Here is a 15,886-nt window from a genome sequence, read left to right on the forward strand (position 1 = left end):
AAAACGAAACGGCGCTGGTCCTTTTACACGCACGCACGCAACCAAATGCAAAGGACGCCGTAGTCGGCAGGATTTGAACCTGCGCGGGGAGACCCCAACGGATTTCAAGTCCGTCACCTTAACCACTCGGCCACGACTACAGCAAGCGCCGCGGCCGCTGCCTTCTTGCTACAATCGAACAGGGAGTGCGAGGCGGCGGCGGCAGCGGAGGCAACTTTTTTCAAGTTCGCTCTCCGTTTAAGAAACCTTTTACGCCATACGTGCAAGCACACACACACACACCTCAGAGGACTTAAGGGTGGCTTCAAGTTGGAATGATAAAGTCTCCCCGTTCGGACATGAAAACAGAACGTTCTTAGACAGAAAGCAATCAACAACAGAGACATCTGGACGACGATTTTAGTCACTGCACTTTGAATAGCATTTTTACTCCAGTTACAGGAGATGCACCAATGGCCCTTGACCTACGCTCTTACCAATGCCTTGAACATTCAAACAAAACAGCCCTCAAGTCCTGCGGTTTAATATAACGCTGTTACGTGTCGAGGCAGTATTTGACTCTGTCCTACCGTTGAGACACGGGGCGTATATGGAAATGAACACATGCTACGGATCGTCTCTAATCGGTCCCTACAGTTGGAAGGCTCCTTGAAGCGTGCACCCCCATCATTCATCTTTGCGCATCTGTGAAAGGTAGACTCTTGAGCAATGTTTGAGCCAGCTCTAAGGCAACTAGTGCTATTGGACAGACACCTCTGGAAGATCCTAAGAGTCTCTTAACACCACTTCCAGCAGCAAGCTTAATTGTTCGCTGGAGGTCTCCCACCCAGGTACTGACCAGGCAAAGAATCACCAGTACATTGAATGAGGAAGTTAATCCTGAAATCCAATTACATATCTCAAGGTAAGACAAATCCATAAGAACATGTCTTAGTATTACTTCGTTTACATTAGTATGGCACTGAGTTGGAGCTCCTCTTTAAGCTGTGGTTTAGTTTTGCATTCATGTGTTTCTAGAGCAGTTATTTATGGGGGTGGGTGGGTCTTTCACAGAGGCTCAGGACAAATCCCCCGCCTGAAAGTCTAATGTGTGCGTTCAGACAGTCACAGGTCAAGAGCCAGGCAGGAGGACAATGGACAGAAGAGCCAACGAACTAAAAATAAAAGAACAGATATGAAAAAGCCACCATCTTTGTCTTTTTGACATTTTCCGACTTTCATACAAGCCAGGACAAAGTTGCTCGTAGCTACTTGTGGATTCAAATACTCTATCGAGTGCTTTGATGAGTTTTTGCAATTTGATTGTCGTCCTGTCAGCCTGTTTCTGTTTTTTTTTTTCAATCTAGGGATGGAAAGTATGAGGGAAATGATGGAGCAATCAATAACCGCTCCGGAAAAATGGCAGAAAGAAATGGTCCGTCACTAAGGACATTTGTGAAGCAGAGGAGTGACATCACCACAAAGGCGACACATTCTGCTGATGGTTTTGGTGAATAATGATTGAGGTGCGTTAAGAGAAAGGTAGCTGTGTCAGCATGCGTAGGCTGCAAAGGATCAAGCAAAGGTTTACTCCATGCTGAAAAGAGAAGAAAAGAAGCACAACGTTTCGACTGTGGAGCCTTCTGCGCCATCTTCTTTAGCGGTGATGATGTTTACATTGGAAAAACTGAGACATGCGTCCCTGGGTGGGCTTGAACCACCAACCTTTCGGTTAACAGCCGAACGCGCTAACCGATTGCGCCACAGAGACTGACGGCCGCTTGTGCTCCCTACATTTGCAGGTTTATGGTCAAAGAAAACAATCACTTGCGCTTCTTGCAGCCGGCAATCTTTTTCCACTGACAACCAAGAAATGGATTTCATCTTTCACAAGCTGTATGGATTTCTTCAAAAACAAGTTATTCCAGAAAGGAAATGAATTCTTGCATTAAACTGAACCAAGCTGTACATGTTTGTCTGAAATGAGACATTCGGCACAACAAGACACGGAGAGAGGCACCGCTGGTATTCAGACCCAGGATCGCCTGCTTACTAGGCGGGCACTTTAAGCCACTAGGGAACAGCGCCAGCGGAGCACCGCGCTTTTACAGACACTTGGACACATCTGCGTTCGGTGTGCACTTAACCTGCTCTCTGAACCCGTTGCCTCCGTCCCATTTAATAGCAGAACTGACGCCAAGAGAAATGATGAGAAATGGCATTTATCGGGCACTTTTCATGTCCAAGGAGCTCAATGCCCTTGACACCTCCCCAAGGCGACAGAGCTGTGCATTCTTTGGCGACACCATTTTTTCTTTTGTTTAATTTCTATACTTATTGATAGAATAAAAACGATATGTCATGTACTGTAAGGGAAATGTCTCTTTTCATGGGGAAAGCTAGCACCAGCAAATGTTGTGTTTAGAAGAAGTGATTTAACATGACACGTGACCTAATTTACCGGAGCAAAAGCTCACCCAGCAAGCCCTGCTTTACTTCTACAGGAGAGAAGTACTGTAGAGTCTGCAAGATGTTCAGCTGGGTAGCTACGTCAGCATGCCTCGGCTGCAAAGGAACAAGTACTAGGTTTATTGCATGCTGAAAAGAGAAGAACGGAAACACAGCGTTTCGACTGTGAGGTCTTCTCACACCTGAAGAAGCCTCACACCTGTAAAAGGCTCCATGGTTTTCTTTCTTCTCTTTTCAACATGGAATACACCTATTGTCTGCAAGATGTGACAATTTCATGGTGTTTTGGAAGAAAACCTTTTTTCTTTGAATTCAAAATCAATCGGAATTTCAGCACAACACATCAACACTTTTTCTGTTTTAAGGAGATGATATTTTAAACCTGACAAAAATAGTAGGAAACACAAGTTTCTTGCTGTGAAAATTTAGATGGGGAAGTGTACTACTAGTAGCAGTGTAGAGCTCTCTGTGGTGGAGTGCAAGCGCATGTTCTATGGGCCAGTGGCGTAATGGATAACGCGTCTGACTTCGGATCAGAAGATTGTAGGTTCGAGTCCTGCCTGGCTCGTGAGGCTTTTAAACCTCTCAGGTTCCTAGGTAACAGGTTGCCGTCATGTATATGAACTATAGAAAAGCATTTGCCACAACCCGTAAATTAGCACGCAAGTGCGGGCTGGTGAACACAGAACTGTATGGAGATCATCTCCAGCTCCGAGCTCAATTGCAATGAAAAAACATGCAGAACAGAACTGGAGAGCAGCTGAATTTGTGCTCAGTAGGGTGGGGAGGACTCAGCATTGCTATTGTTCTAATTGGCATGAACTGCAGGGGATCTGAATCAGAACATGTCAGTCAGTTTGATCATTGCGTCAATATGTAGGCCACGTTAATACAGAATTATTACTTTGTCTGTCTCGTCTTTGTATATAGCTGAATGTCCCTGACAATTTCATGTTAGTTTTTAAGAACGACATTGGTGCTAATATATACATATATAGCATATAAGGAACACGTAAAAGTTTAGTCCATGCTGAAAAGATAAGAAAACCGCCACAACGTTTCATCTTGGAATAAATCTTTACTTGTTGTTTTGCAGCCTACCCATTCTGACCTAACTCCTCCCTTGAAATTCCCTAACAGATAAGGGTACGTAACGGCTCATGCGATGCTCAGTTGCAATTTGTCCCAAAACAAACAAGAACAGCAGCTGAGGGTTTGAGTTTGAACATGCACTGTATTAAAGCAGCTTTTATTTCCATTGATAAATGCTAGATATTCCTACAGAGATTCTCCAGGTGAGTAAGCGATTCCTGTTTCTGTTTCTATTTCTGTTTCATATATACAGTATATATATGTTACATGTGTCTCTGCAATAGTATAAATGTGTTATACACTATCAGGGGCTGCTTTTTTGTGCACCTCATCTACAACAAGGGTTTTTTTTTCATTTATGTTTGTGGACCTTCACCATTTGAGGAAGTGAGTTAGATAAGAAAGTTACAGGTATGGTGAGCAATGACTGACAAAGGCACGTACTGCGTATTCCTTACAGAAGTGTAAGCAATTTGTTCTAAAAAACACCGGCTAAAGTCCAACATCGTTAGCAATCTTATTACTTAAACAGAATTAACATCAATAAACTGTAAGGTGCTGGTACATGCGAGTAGATTTGATCTTCTATTAAACAAAAATGCAATTACAGCTCTAAAAAGGTCAACCTAGACTTCTGTAACAGATCTGTTCAGGTCATCGCTGTTTCTCTGACCTTGTGAGTCTTTGGAATTTTAAAAGTGTATTTTGCTTGCCTTTCATGTGGTCTGTGTACAAGTCACTGTGGCGTATGCGGTCCTACACAGCCTTGCTATAGACGTGACGAGCCTCCGCTATGTTGCAATGGAGAACAGGTTCAGTACGGAGCTGCCGAGAAAATTCAGCTGGAAAGCTCGTTGCAGAAAAGCATCGTTCTCTGTGTCCAGCGGCAAAGCGTCCATCGTGGGTGCTGAAGAATCGATTTCACAGGCTGTGGGTCCAGGCGATTTAGAGTGTTAAAGGTCCCAGCGAAAACGAAACGGCGCTGGTCCTTTTACACGCACGCACGCAACCAAATGCAAAGGACGCCGTAGTCGGCAGGATTTGAACCTGCGCGGGGAGACCCCAACGGATTTCAAGTCCGTCACCTTAACCACTCGGCCACGACTACAGCAAGCGCCGCGGCCGCTGCCTTCTTGCTACAATCGAACAGGGAGTGCGAGGCGGCGGCGGCAGCGGAGGCAACTTTTTTCAAGTTCGCTCTCCGTTTAAGAAACCTTTTACGCCATACGTGCAAGCACACACACACACACACCTCAGAGGACTTAAGGGTGGCTTCAAGTTGGAATGATAAAGTCTCCCCGTTCGGACATGAAAACAGAACGTTCTTAGACAGAAAGCAATCAACAACAGAGACATCTGGACGACGATTTTAGTCACTGCACTTTGAATAGCATTTTTACTCCAGTTACAGGAGATGCACCAATGGCCCTTGACCTACGCTCTTACCAATGCCTTGAACATTCAAACAAAACAGCCCTCAAGTCCTGCGGTTTAATATAACGCTGTTACGTGTCGAGGCAGTATTTGACTCTGTCCTACCGTTGAGACACGGGGCGTATATGGAAATGAACACATGCTACGGATCGTCTCTAATCGGTCCCTACAGTTGGAAGGCTCCTTGAAGCGTGCACCCCCATCATTCATCTTTGCGCATCTGTGAAAGGTAGACTCTTGAGCAATGTTTGAGCCAGCTCTAAGGCAACTAGTGCTATTGGACAGACACCTCTGGAAGATCCTAAGAGTCTCTTAACACCACTTCCAGCAGCAAGCTTAATTGTTCGCTGGAGGTCTCCCACCCAGGTACTGACCAGGCAAAGAATCACCACTACATTGAATGAGGAAGTTAATCCTGAAATCCAATTACATATCTCAAGGTAAGACAAATCCATAAGAACATGTCTTAGTATTACTTCGTTTACATTAGTATGGCACTGAGTTGGAGCTCCTCTTTAAGCTGTGGTTTAGTTTTGCATTCATGTGTTTCTAGAGCAGTTATTTATGGGGGTGGGTGGGTCTTTCACAGAGGCTCAGGACAAATCCCCCGCCTGAAAGTCTAATGTGTGCGTTCAGACAGTCACAGGTCAAGAGCCAGGCAGGAGGACAATGGACAGAAGAGCCAACGAACTAAAAATAAAAGAACAGATATGAAAAAGCCACCATCTTTGTCTTTTTGACATTTTCCGACTTTCATACAAGCCAGGACAAAGTTGCTCGTAGCTACTTGTGGATTCAAATACTCTATCGAGTGCTTTGATGAGTTTTTGCAATTTGATTGTCGTCCTGTCAGCCTGTTTCTGTTTTTTTTTTTCAATCTAGGGATGGAAAGTATGAGGGAAATGATGGAGCAATCAATAACCGCTCCGGAAAAATGGCAGAAAGAAATGGTCCGTCACTAAGGACATTTGTGAAGCAGAGGAGTGACATCACCACAAAGGCGACACATTCTGCTGATGGTTTTGGTGAATAATGATTGAGGTGCGTTAAGAGAAAGGTAGCTGTGTCAGCATGCGTAGGCTGCAAAGGATCAAGCAAAGGTTTACTCCATGCTGAAAAGAGAAGAAAAGAAGCACAACGTTTCGACTGTGGAGCCTTCTGCGCCATCTTCTTTAGCGGTGATGATGTTTACATTGGAAAAACTGAGACATGCGTCCCTGGGTGGGCTTGAACCACCAACCTTTCGGTTAACAGCCGAACGCGCTAACCGATTGCGCCACAGAGACTGACGGCCGCTTGTGCTCCCTACATTTGCAGGTTTATGGTCAAAGAAAACAATCACTTGCGCTTCTTGCAGCCGGCAATCTTTTTCCACTGACAACCAAGAAATGGATTTCATCTTTCACAAGCTGTATGGATTTCTTCAAAAACAAGTTATTCCAGAAAGGAAATGAATTCTTGCATTAAACTGAACCAAGCTGTACATGTTTGTCTGAAATGAGACATTCGGCACAACAAGACACGGAGAGAGGCACCGCTGGTATTCAGACCCAGGATCGCCTGCTTACTAGGCGGGCACTTTAAGCCACTAGGGAACAGCGCCAGCGGAGCACCGCGCTTTTACAGACACTTGGACACATCTGCGTTCGGTGTGCACTTAACCTGCTCTCTGAACCCGTTGCCTCCGTCCCATTTAATAGCAGAACTGACGCCAAGAGAAATGATGAGAAATGGCATTTATCGGGCACTTTTCATGTCCAAGGAGCTCAATGCCCTTGACACCTCCCCAAGGCGACAGAGCTGTGCATTCTTTGGCGACACCATTTTTTCTTTTGTTTAATTTCTATACTTATTGATAGAATAAAAACGATATGTCATGTACTGTAAGGGAAATGTCTCTTTTCATGGGGAAAGCTAGCACCAGCAAATGTTGTGTTTAGAAGAAGTGATTTAACATGACACGTGACCTAATTTACCGGAGCAAAAGCTCACCCAGCAAGCCCTGCTTTACTTCTACAGGAGAGAAGTACTGTAGAGTCTGCAAGATGTTCAGCTGGGTAGCTACGTCAGCATGCCTCGGCTGCAAAGGAACAAGTACTAGGTTTATTGCATGCTGAAAAGAGAAGAACGGAAACACAGCGTTTCGACTGTGAGGTCTTCTCACACCTGAAGAAGCCTCACACCTGTAAAAGGCTCCATGGTTTTCTTTCTTCTCTTTTCAACATGGAATACACCTATTGTCTGCAAGATGTGACAATTTCATGGTGTTTTGGAAGAAAACCTTTTTTCTTTGAATTCAAAATCAATCGGAATTTCAGCACAACACATCAACACTTTTTCTGTTTTAAGGAGATGATATTTTAAACCTGACAAAAATAGTAGGAAACACAAGTTTCTTGCTGTGAAAATTTAGATGGGGAAGTGTACTACTAGTAGCAGTGTAGAGCTCTCTGTGGTGGAGTGCAAGCGCATGTTCTATGGGCCAGTGGCGTAATGGATAACGCGTCTGACTTCGGATCAGAAGATTGTAGGTTCGAGTCCTGCCTGGCTCGTGAGGCTTTTAAACCTCTCAGGTTCCTAGGTAACAGGTTGCCGTCATGTATATGAACTATAGAAAAGCATTTGCCACAACCCGTAAATTAGCACGCAAGTGCGGGCTGGTGAACACAGAACTGTATGGAGATCATCTCCAGCTCCGAGCTCAATTGCAATGAAAAAACATGCAGAACAGAACTGGAGAGCAGCTGAATTTGTGCTCAGTAGGGTGGGGAGGACTCAGCATTGCTATTGTTCTAATTGGCATGAACTGCAGGGGATCTGAATCAGAACATGTCAGTCAGTTTGATCATTGCGTCAATATGTAGGCCACGTTAATACAGAATTATTACTTTGTCTGTCTCGTCTTTGTATATAGCTGAATGTCCCTGACAATTTCATGTTAGTTTTTAAGAACGACATTGGTGCTAATATATACATATATAGCATATAAGGAACACGTAAAAGTTTAGTCCATGCTGAAAAGATAAGAAAACCGCCACAACGTTTCATCTTGGAATAAATCTTTACTTGTTGTTTTGCAGCCTACCCATTCTGACCTAACTCCTCCCTTGAAATTCCCTAACAGATAAGGGTACGTAACGGCTCATGCGATGCTCAGTTGCAATTTGTCCCAAAACAAACAAGAACAGCAGCTGAGGGTTTGAGTTTGAACATGCACTGTATTAAAGCAGCTTTTATTTCCATTGATAAATGCTAGATATTCCTACAGAGATTCTCCAGGTGAGTAAGCGATTCCTGTTTCTGTTTCTATTTCTGTTTCATATATACAGTATATATATGTTACATGTGTCTCTGCAATAGTATAAATGTGTTATACACTATCAGGGGCTGCTTTTTTGTGCACCTCATCTACAACAAGGGTTTTTTTTTCATTTATGTTTGTGGACCTTCACCATTTGAGGAAGTGAGTTAGATAAGAAAGTTACAGGTATGGTGAGCAATGACTGACAAAGGCACGTACTGCGTATTCCTTACAGAAGTGTAAGCAATTTGTTCTAAAAAACACCGGCTAAAGTCCAACATCGTTAGCAATCTTATTACTTAAACAGAATTAACATCAATAAACTGTAAGGTGCTGGTACATGCGAGTAGATTTGATCTTCTATTAAACAAAAATGCAATTACAGCTCTAAAAAGGTCAACCTAGACTTCTGTAACAGATCTGTTCAGGTCATCGCTGTTTCTCTGACCTTGTGAGTCTTTGGAATTTTAAAAGTGTATTTTGCTTGCCTTTCATGTGGTCTGTGTACAAGTCACTGTGGCGTATGCGGTCCTACACAGCCTTGCTATAGACGTGACGAGCCTCCGCTATGTTGCAATGGAGAACAGGTTCAGTACGGAGCTGCCGAGAAAATTCAGCTGGAAAGCTCGTTGCAGAAAAGCATCGTTCTCTGTGTCCAGCGGCAAAGCGTCCATCGTGGGTGCTGAAGAATCGATTTCACAGGCTGTGGGTCCAGGCGATTTAGAGTGTTAAAGGTCCCAGCGAAAACGAAACGGCGCTGGTCCTTTTACACGCACGCACGCAACCAAATGCAAAGGACGCCGTAGTCGGCAGGATTTGAACCTGCGCGGGGAGACCCCAACGGATTTCAAGTCCGTCACCTTAACCACTCGGCCACGACTACAGCAAGCGCCGCGGCCGCTGCCTTCTTGCTACAATCGAACAGGGAGTGCGAGGCGGCGGCGGCAGCGGAGGCAACTTTTTTCAAGTTCGCTCTCCGTTTAAGAAACCTTTTACGCCATACGTGCAAGCACACACACACACACCTCAGAGGACTTAAGGGTGGCTTCAAGTTGGAATGATAAAGTCTCCCCGTTCGGACATGAAAACAGAACGTTCTTAGACAGAAAGCAATCAACAACAGAGACATCTGGACGACGATTTTAGTCACTGCACTTTGAATAGCATTTTTACTCCAGTTACAGGAGATGCACCAATGGCCCTTGACCTACGCTCTTACCAATGCCTTGAACATTCAAACAAAACAGCCCTCAAGTCCTGCGGTTTAATATAACGCTGTTACGTGTCGAGGCAGTATTTGACTCTGTCCTACCGTTGAGACACGGGGCGTATATGGAAATGAACACATGCTACGGATCGTCTCTAATCGGTCCCTACAGTTGGAAGGCTCCTTGAAGCGTGCACCCCCATCATTCATCTTTGCGCATCTGTGAAAGGTAGACTCTTGAGCAATGTTTGAGCCAGCTCTAAGGCAACTAGTGCTATTGGACAGACACCTCTGGAAGATCCTAAGAGTCTCTTAACACCACTTCCAGCAGCAAGCTTAATTGTTCGCTGGAGGTCTCCCACCCAGGTACTGACCAGGCAAAGAATCACCAGTACATTGAATGAGGAAGTTAATCCTGAAATCCAATTACATATCTCAAGGTAAGACAAATCCATAAGAACATGTCTTAGTATTACTTCGTTTACATTAGTATGGCACTGAGTTGGAGCTCCTCTTTAAGCTGTGGTTTAGTTTTGCATTCATGTGTTTCTAGAGCAGTTATTTATGGGGGTGGGTGGGTCTTTCACAGAGGCTCAGGACAAATCCCCCGCCTGAAAGTCTAATGTGTGCGTTCAGACAGTCACAGGTCAAGAGCCAGGCAGGAGGACAATGGACAGAAGAGCCAACGAACTAAAAATAAAAGAACAGATATGAAAAAGCCACCATCTTTGTCTTTTTGACATTTTCCGACTTTCATACAAGCCAGGACAAAGTTGCTCGTAGCTACTTGTGGATTCAAATACTCTATCGAGTGCTTTGATGAGTTTTTGCAATTTGATTGTCGTCCTGTCAGCCTGTTTCTGTTCTTTTTTTTTCAATCTAGGGATGGAAAGTATGAGGGAAATGATGGAGCAATCAATAACCGCTCCGGAAAAATGGCAGAAAGAAATGGTCCGTCACTAAGGACATTTGTGAAGCAGAGGAGTGACATCACCACAAAGGCGACACATTCTGCTGATGGTTTTGGTGAATAATGATTGAGGCGCGTTAAGAGAAAGGTAGCTGTGTCAGCATGCGTAGGCTGCAAACGATCAAGCAAAGGTTTACTCCATGCTGAAAAGAGAAGAAAAGAAGCACAACGTTTCGACTGTGGAGCCTTCTGCGCCATCTTCTTTAGCGGTGATGATGTTTACATTGGAAAAACGGAGACATGCGTCCCTGGGTGGGCTTGAACCACCAACCTTTCGGTTAACAGCCGAACGCGCTAACCGATTGCGCCACAGAGACTGACGGCCGCTTGTACTCCCTACATTTGCAGGTTTATGGTCAAAGAAAACAATCACTTGCGCTTCTTGCAGCCGGCAATCTTTTTCCACTGACAACCAAGAAATGGATTTCATCTTTCACAAGCTGTATGGATTTCTTCAAAAACAAGTTATTCCAGAAAGGAAATGAATTCTTGCATTAAACTGAACCAAGCTGTACATGTTTGTCTGAAATGATACATTCGGCACAACAAGACACGGAGAGAGGCACCGCTGGTATTCAGACCCAGGATCGCCTGCTTACTAGGCGGGCACTTTAAGCCACTAGGGAACAGCGCCAGCGGAGCACCGCGCTTTTACAGACACTTGGACACATCTGCGTTCGGTGTGCACTTAACCTGCTCTCTGAGCCCGTTGCCTCCGTCCCATTTAATAGCAGAACTGACGCCAAGAGAAATGATGAGAAATGGCATTTATCGGGCACTTTTCATGTCCAAGGAGTTCAATGCCCTTGACACCTCCCCAAGGCGACAGAGCTGTGCATTCTTTGGCGACACCATTTTTTCTTTTGTTTAATTTCTATACTTATTGATAGAATAAAAACGATATGTCATGTACTGTAAGGGAAATGTCTCTTTTCATGGGGAAAGCTAGCACCAGCAAATGTTGTGTTTAGAAGAAGTGATTTAACATGACACGTGACCTAATTTACCGGAGCAAAAGCTCACCCAGCAAGCCCTGCTTTACTTCTACAGGAGAGAAGTACTGTAGAGTCTGCAAGATGTTCAGCTGGGTAGCTACGTCAGCATGCCTCGGCTGCAAAGGAACAAGTAATAGGTTTATTGCATGCTGAAAAGAGAAGAAAGGAAACACAACGTTTCGGCCGTGAGGTCTTCTCACACCTGAAGAAGCCTCACACCTGTAAAAGGCTCCATTGTTTTCTTTTTTCTCTTTTCAACATGGAATACACCTATTGTCTGCAAGATGTGACAATTTCACGGTGTTTTGGAAGAAAACGTTTTTTCTTTGAATTCAAAATCAATCGGAATTTCAGCACGACACATCAACACTTTTTCTGTTTTAAGGAGATGATATTTTAAACCTGATAAAAATAGTAGGAAACACAAGTTTCTTGCTGTGAAAATTTAGATGGGGAGGTGTACTACTAGTAGCAGTGTAGAGCTCTCTGTGGTGGAGTGCAAGCGCATGTTCTATGGGCCAGTGGCGTAATGGATAACGCGTCTGACTTTGGATCAGAAGATTGTAGGTTCGAGTCCTGCCTGGCTCGTGAGGCTTTTAAACCTCTCAGGTTCCTCGGTAACAGGTTGCCGTCATGTATATGAACTATAGAAAAGCATCTGCCACAACCCGTAAATTAGCACGCAAGTGCGGGCTAGTTAACACAGAACTGTATGGAGATAATCTCCAGCTCCGAGCTCAATTGCAATGAAAAAACATGCAGAACAGAACTGGAGAGCAGCTGAATTTGTGCTCAGCAGGGTGGGGAGGACTCAGCATTGCTATTGTTCTAATTGGCATGAACTGCAGGGGATCTGAATCAGAACATGTCAGTTAGTTCGATCATTGCGTCAATATGTAGGCCACGTTAATACAGAATTATTACTTTGTCTGTCTCGTCTTTGTATATAGCTGAATGTCCCTGACAATTTCATGTTAGTTTTTAAGAACGACATTGGTGCTAATATATACATATATAGCATATAAGGAACACGTAAAAGTTTAGTCCATGCTGAAAAGATAAGAAAACCGCCACAACGTTTCATCTTGGAATAAATCTTTACTTGTTGTTTTGCAGCCTACCCATTCTGACCTAACTCCTCCCTTGAAATTGCCAAACAGATAAGGGTACGTAACGGCTCATGCGATGCTCAGTTGCAATTCGTCCCAAAACAAACAAGAACAGCAGCTGAGGGTTTGAGTTTGAACATGCACTGTATTAAAGCAGCTTTTATTTCCATTGATAAATGCTATATATTCCTACAGAGATTCTCCAGGTGAGTAAGCGATTCCTGTTTCTGTTTCTATTTCTGTTTCATATATATATATACAGTATATATACAGTATTGTACTATTATTATATAATTCGTTACACTGTGGCTGTGTTGTGTGTGTTAAGCTGCTGTTGCACTGCAATTTCCCTCACGGGATCAATAAAGTATCTATCTATAAGAAGACATTACCAACAACGACCACAAGATGGAGATATTGTCTAGACATTACCAACAACGACCACAAGATGGAGATATTGTCCAAAGAGGCAAGAAGGGCAAAGCCGCGATAAGGTAAAATCATTTTTTGTAAGAGATTGGTGTCAGAATGCACATCCGTATCCCAAACAGAATCTCTAGTAAAATATGATCATTTGTGAAACAGGCAAATGAGTGTCTGCTACAATATGATTGCTACAGATGCAGCCATTCAAAATGTGCGGGCGATACTGCATTATTTTCCGGTACGCTGTACGCAGTCTACCGCGAGTTACCGGTAAATACCGCGAGTTACCGGTAAATACCGCTAGCAAAATAATAGTATCCGGAATTTCCGCAAGGTGGAGCTAATAAAGCTCAACTTCTCATGTTTGAGCTGTAGCCATCAAAGTCTTTAATGAAGATATTACTAATAGTATTAATAATAAATGACCTTGGACAAGCTGTAAACTCAAAGTATTGCCCTGGTCCACATTATTTTTTTCACTGACCTTCTTTGTAAAAGTAACACCACAGCATTTCGCAATCACGCATTTTTTTCCAATCATGCAAAGTACAGTAATTTTTGAGAATCGATTCACCATGCCTTTCACATGCTCATAAAAGAGATTGATTTAGGAACATAAACATATTACCGTATGCAAACTGTACTGTATACAGTTTGTATATGTATATGTATATGTATATTTAATGTCTTAACTGTGCCCGTTTAAGTATTGAATATTTATATGGAATTTTACCACTGAAGGGAAATCTTAGTGCCTGAGCATAAAAAGAATAGGAGCGTAATGCAACGCGTGTGAAGGCCATAAACGATATTAATTTTGGAACATAAACATACAGTATATGGGTGGTCTCGGTACTTTAAAGAAAACATACACGAAACATGGTTTCATTATGACCAGAATCGGTCTTGAGATATTTTTAACTTGATTTACAGTATTTGAGAGGTATGTCTTGACACCGATACTACGTAAATACTCCTCACGTATATGTTTCTAGGTTTATATTATGCATTTCATACGGTCAAATTGCTTTTGAGCAACTGATAAGAAGCGCGAAACGGTATGCCCAGGGCGTTTTAGTTTTTGTTTTGTTTTAATGCAGTGCAGTGGATTGATTAGAGATATCAAGTACATACAAGTCATTTTTTAAATGTTGTAGTTCGTCTTGTAAAAATGTTACGAGTACATCATCTGTCAACAATTACACAGGTCCTGTTTCCATATTGCGGTTTTTGGTTACGTAATACTATTTTCTAATTTCACGTTGTGAATATATGATTTGGGCAAACAGAGCCGCAAAGAAGTACATTATGGGTTGTTGTTGTTTTTTTGCAGTTTTATCTAAAATAAGCGATGCTTAAACCTTTGTCTGATTCTTGTGAAACTATCCACACGACAGTTACCTAGGAGTTGACTTCAGTGATGTCACTGATGGGATGTTTCTAAAAATCCATCCTCTGTAAAACATCTTCTCTAGTTGTTCTGCATATGTATTCGCTAATGAAGCTGTGTGTTCTGAGCCTGGTTCTCTACATTTCTGTATGAACCAGCTTAGAGGGCTAAAGACAGCTTGTGTTTAAATTGAGTGTAAGGTAATTTATGCTTCTAAAGTCATGGTCAGCATTTATTATTGTACTGTGCTGTAAACTTCTTCTGTGCCTAATTACATTATTTTATAGTCGATAATGTTTCTGTAGTGCTTTTTCAGCCCTCAGCATGTGACTGCGCTGGTGGTGCTGTGGGTTAGGTTCCTGACTCCTATGTCACATGGTCTGTGGTTGAATCTCATGGAACTATGACTTTAATTTTTAACAAACATTTCTTTGAAAAAATGAAACATTTCCCTTGGTCAGAGATTAAATAAAACCTCACTCGCATCAAAACAAATTTATATTTCTAAATATCACAACATGATCGAATTTACGTCTTTTTAATAACAATGAATAGTCACCTATGCGTTACAAAATAAACATTTATATTGATTTGAATCGAGTTTTGATTTAAATCGTAAACGCGTGTTTAAAGGCGATATACTGTATAAAAGCGCTGATTCTTATGGAATGTGTTTGGCCGGGGATTCAAAAAAATTATTTTTTTTAATCGCGTATCTAAGGAAAATTGCAGTATAACTTTGTTCATGCACAAACAGTGGCATGTTACATTATAATTTGGGTGTCTCCTCTTGCCAGAAAGCTCTAAATTGGATTTTGAGTGCGGTTTTTGACTTTTTCTAAATTGCAACCCATAAATAAAGCTGATACAGTTTAGACTTACTGTATTCTAAACTGTATTACAACATCACATTGGACAATGCAACGTAAATTGCAAAAATGCACTTGGAATCTGTCCAAGCCCTACTACGAAAATTATTAAAACTGCGACACTTATCATTCATCTTTAAATAAACTTTATTTTATATAGCGTTTTAAGCGAATAGGTAATTAGATTGCTCATAAACCTAATCGCTTTTTCTACATAAACACAGCGTGATTGCTCTCTGAAAATGCTTTTTTCTTTATATTTAGGCTCAGATTTCAACTATAGATTGTATTATTATAAACTTTCTTGGAAAAATGTCTTTTATGTAAACCATGTTTGCTATTAATTCATTTAGGGCTAAAATACGTTCATTGTCTTCCAATCGAGTCGAGTTGACATTGGAAGCTTGCCACGCCCGGACTGTTACACCAACGCATTAGCATGTTGAAGCGATTTCATTGAGGAGGCCATCTACTAGTTAACACTGTACTTCCTACTTTGAAAACACCTGTGAAATTGGTTTAATTCGTCACAGCCAGCACTCCGGCAGAGAGGGGGGTTGTACTCGTTAATGTCTGATGACATACAAGTGGAAAGATTACAGATTTTAATCGTTTTTTTTCTGAACCAGAGAAAATCTGATCATG

General features: G+C 42.4%; 9 non-coding genes across 9 annotated transcripts; 3 read left to right on the forward strand and 6 right to left on the reverse strand.

Annotated features, from left to right (window-relative positions):
* Window positions 1–58: 58 nt before the first annotated feature.
* On the reverse strand, window positions 59–140 carry trnas-uga (transfer RNA serine (anticodon UGA)). The gene has a single exon. It is a non-coding gene; the product is annotated as a tRNA-Ser (tRNA).
* Window positions 141–1,676: 1,536 nt separating this feature from the next.
* Window positions 1,677–1,750, reverse strand: trnan-guu (transfer RNA asparagine (anticodon GUU)). Its single transcript has one exon. It is a non-coding gene; the product is annotated as a tRNA-Asn (tRNA).
* Window positions 1,751–2,943: 1,193 nt separating this feature from the next.
* trnar-ucg (transfer RNA arginine (anticodon UCG)) lies at window positions 2,944–3,016 on the forward strand. Its single transcript has one exon. It is a non-coding gene; the product is annotated as a tRNA-Arg (tRNA).
* A 1,550-nt stretch (window positions 3,017–4,566) lies between these two features.
* On the reverse strand, window positions 4,567–4,648 carry trnas-uga (transfer RNA serine (anticodon UGA)). Its single transcript has one exon. It is a non-coding gene; the product is annotated as a tRNA-Ser (tRNA).
* Window positions 4,649–6,186: 1,538 nt separating this feature from the next.
* Window positions 6,187–6,260, reverse strand: trnan-guu (transfer RNA asparagine (anticodon GUU)). Its single transcript has one exon. It is a non-coding gene; the product is annotated as a tRNA-Asn (tRNA).
* Window positions 6,261–7,453: 1,193 nt separating this feature from the next.
* On the forward strand, window positions 7,454–7,526 carry trnar-ucg (transfer RNA arginine (anticodon UCG)). The gene has a single exon. It is a non-coding gene; the product is annotated as a tRNA-Arg (tRNA).
* Window positions 7,527–9,076: 1,550 nt separating this feature from the next.
* Window positions 9,077–9,158, reverse strand: trnas-uga (transfer RNA serine (anticodon UGA)). Its single transcript has one exon. It is a non-coding gene; the product is annotated as a tRNA-Ser (tRNA).
* A 1,537-nt stretch (window positions 9,159–10,695) lies between these two features.
* Window positions 10,696–10,769, reverse strand: trnan-guu (transfer RNA asparagine (anticodon GUU)). The gene has a single exon. It is a non-coding gene; the product is annotated as a tRNA-Asn (tRNA).
* Window positions 10,770–11,962: 1,193 nt separating this feature from the next.
* trnaq-uug (transfer RNA glutamine (anticodon UUG)) lies at window positions 11,963–12,035 on the forward strand. Its single transcript has one exon. It is a non-coding gene; the product is annotated as a tRNA-Gln (tRNA).
* Window positions 12,036–15,886: the final 3,851 nt, after the last annotated feature.

The sequence above is a fragment of the Lepisosteus oculatus genome, unplaced genomic scaffold, assembly GCF_040954835.1.
Source record: "Lepisosteus oculatus isolate fLepOcu1 unplaced genomic scaffold, fLepOcu1.hap2 HAP2_SCAFFOLD_64, whole genome shotgun sequence".
NCBI classification, from domain to species: Eukaryota; Metazoa; Chordata; class Actinopteri; order Semionotiformes; family Lepisosteidae; genus Lepisosteus; species Lepisosteus oculatus.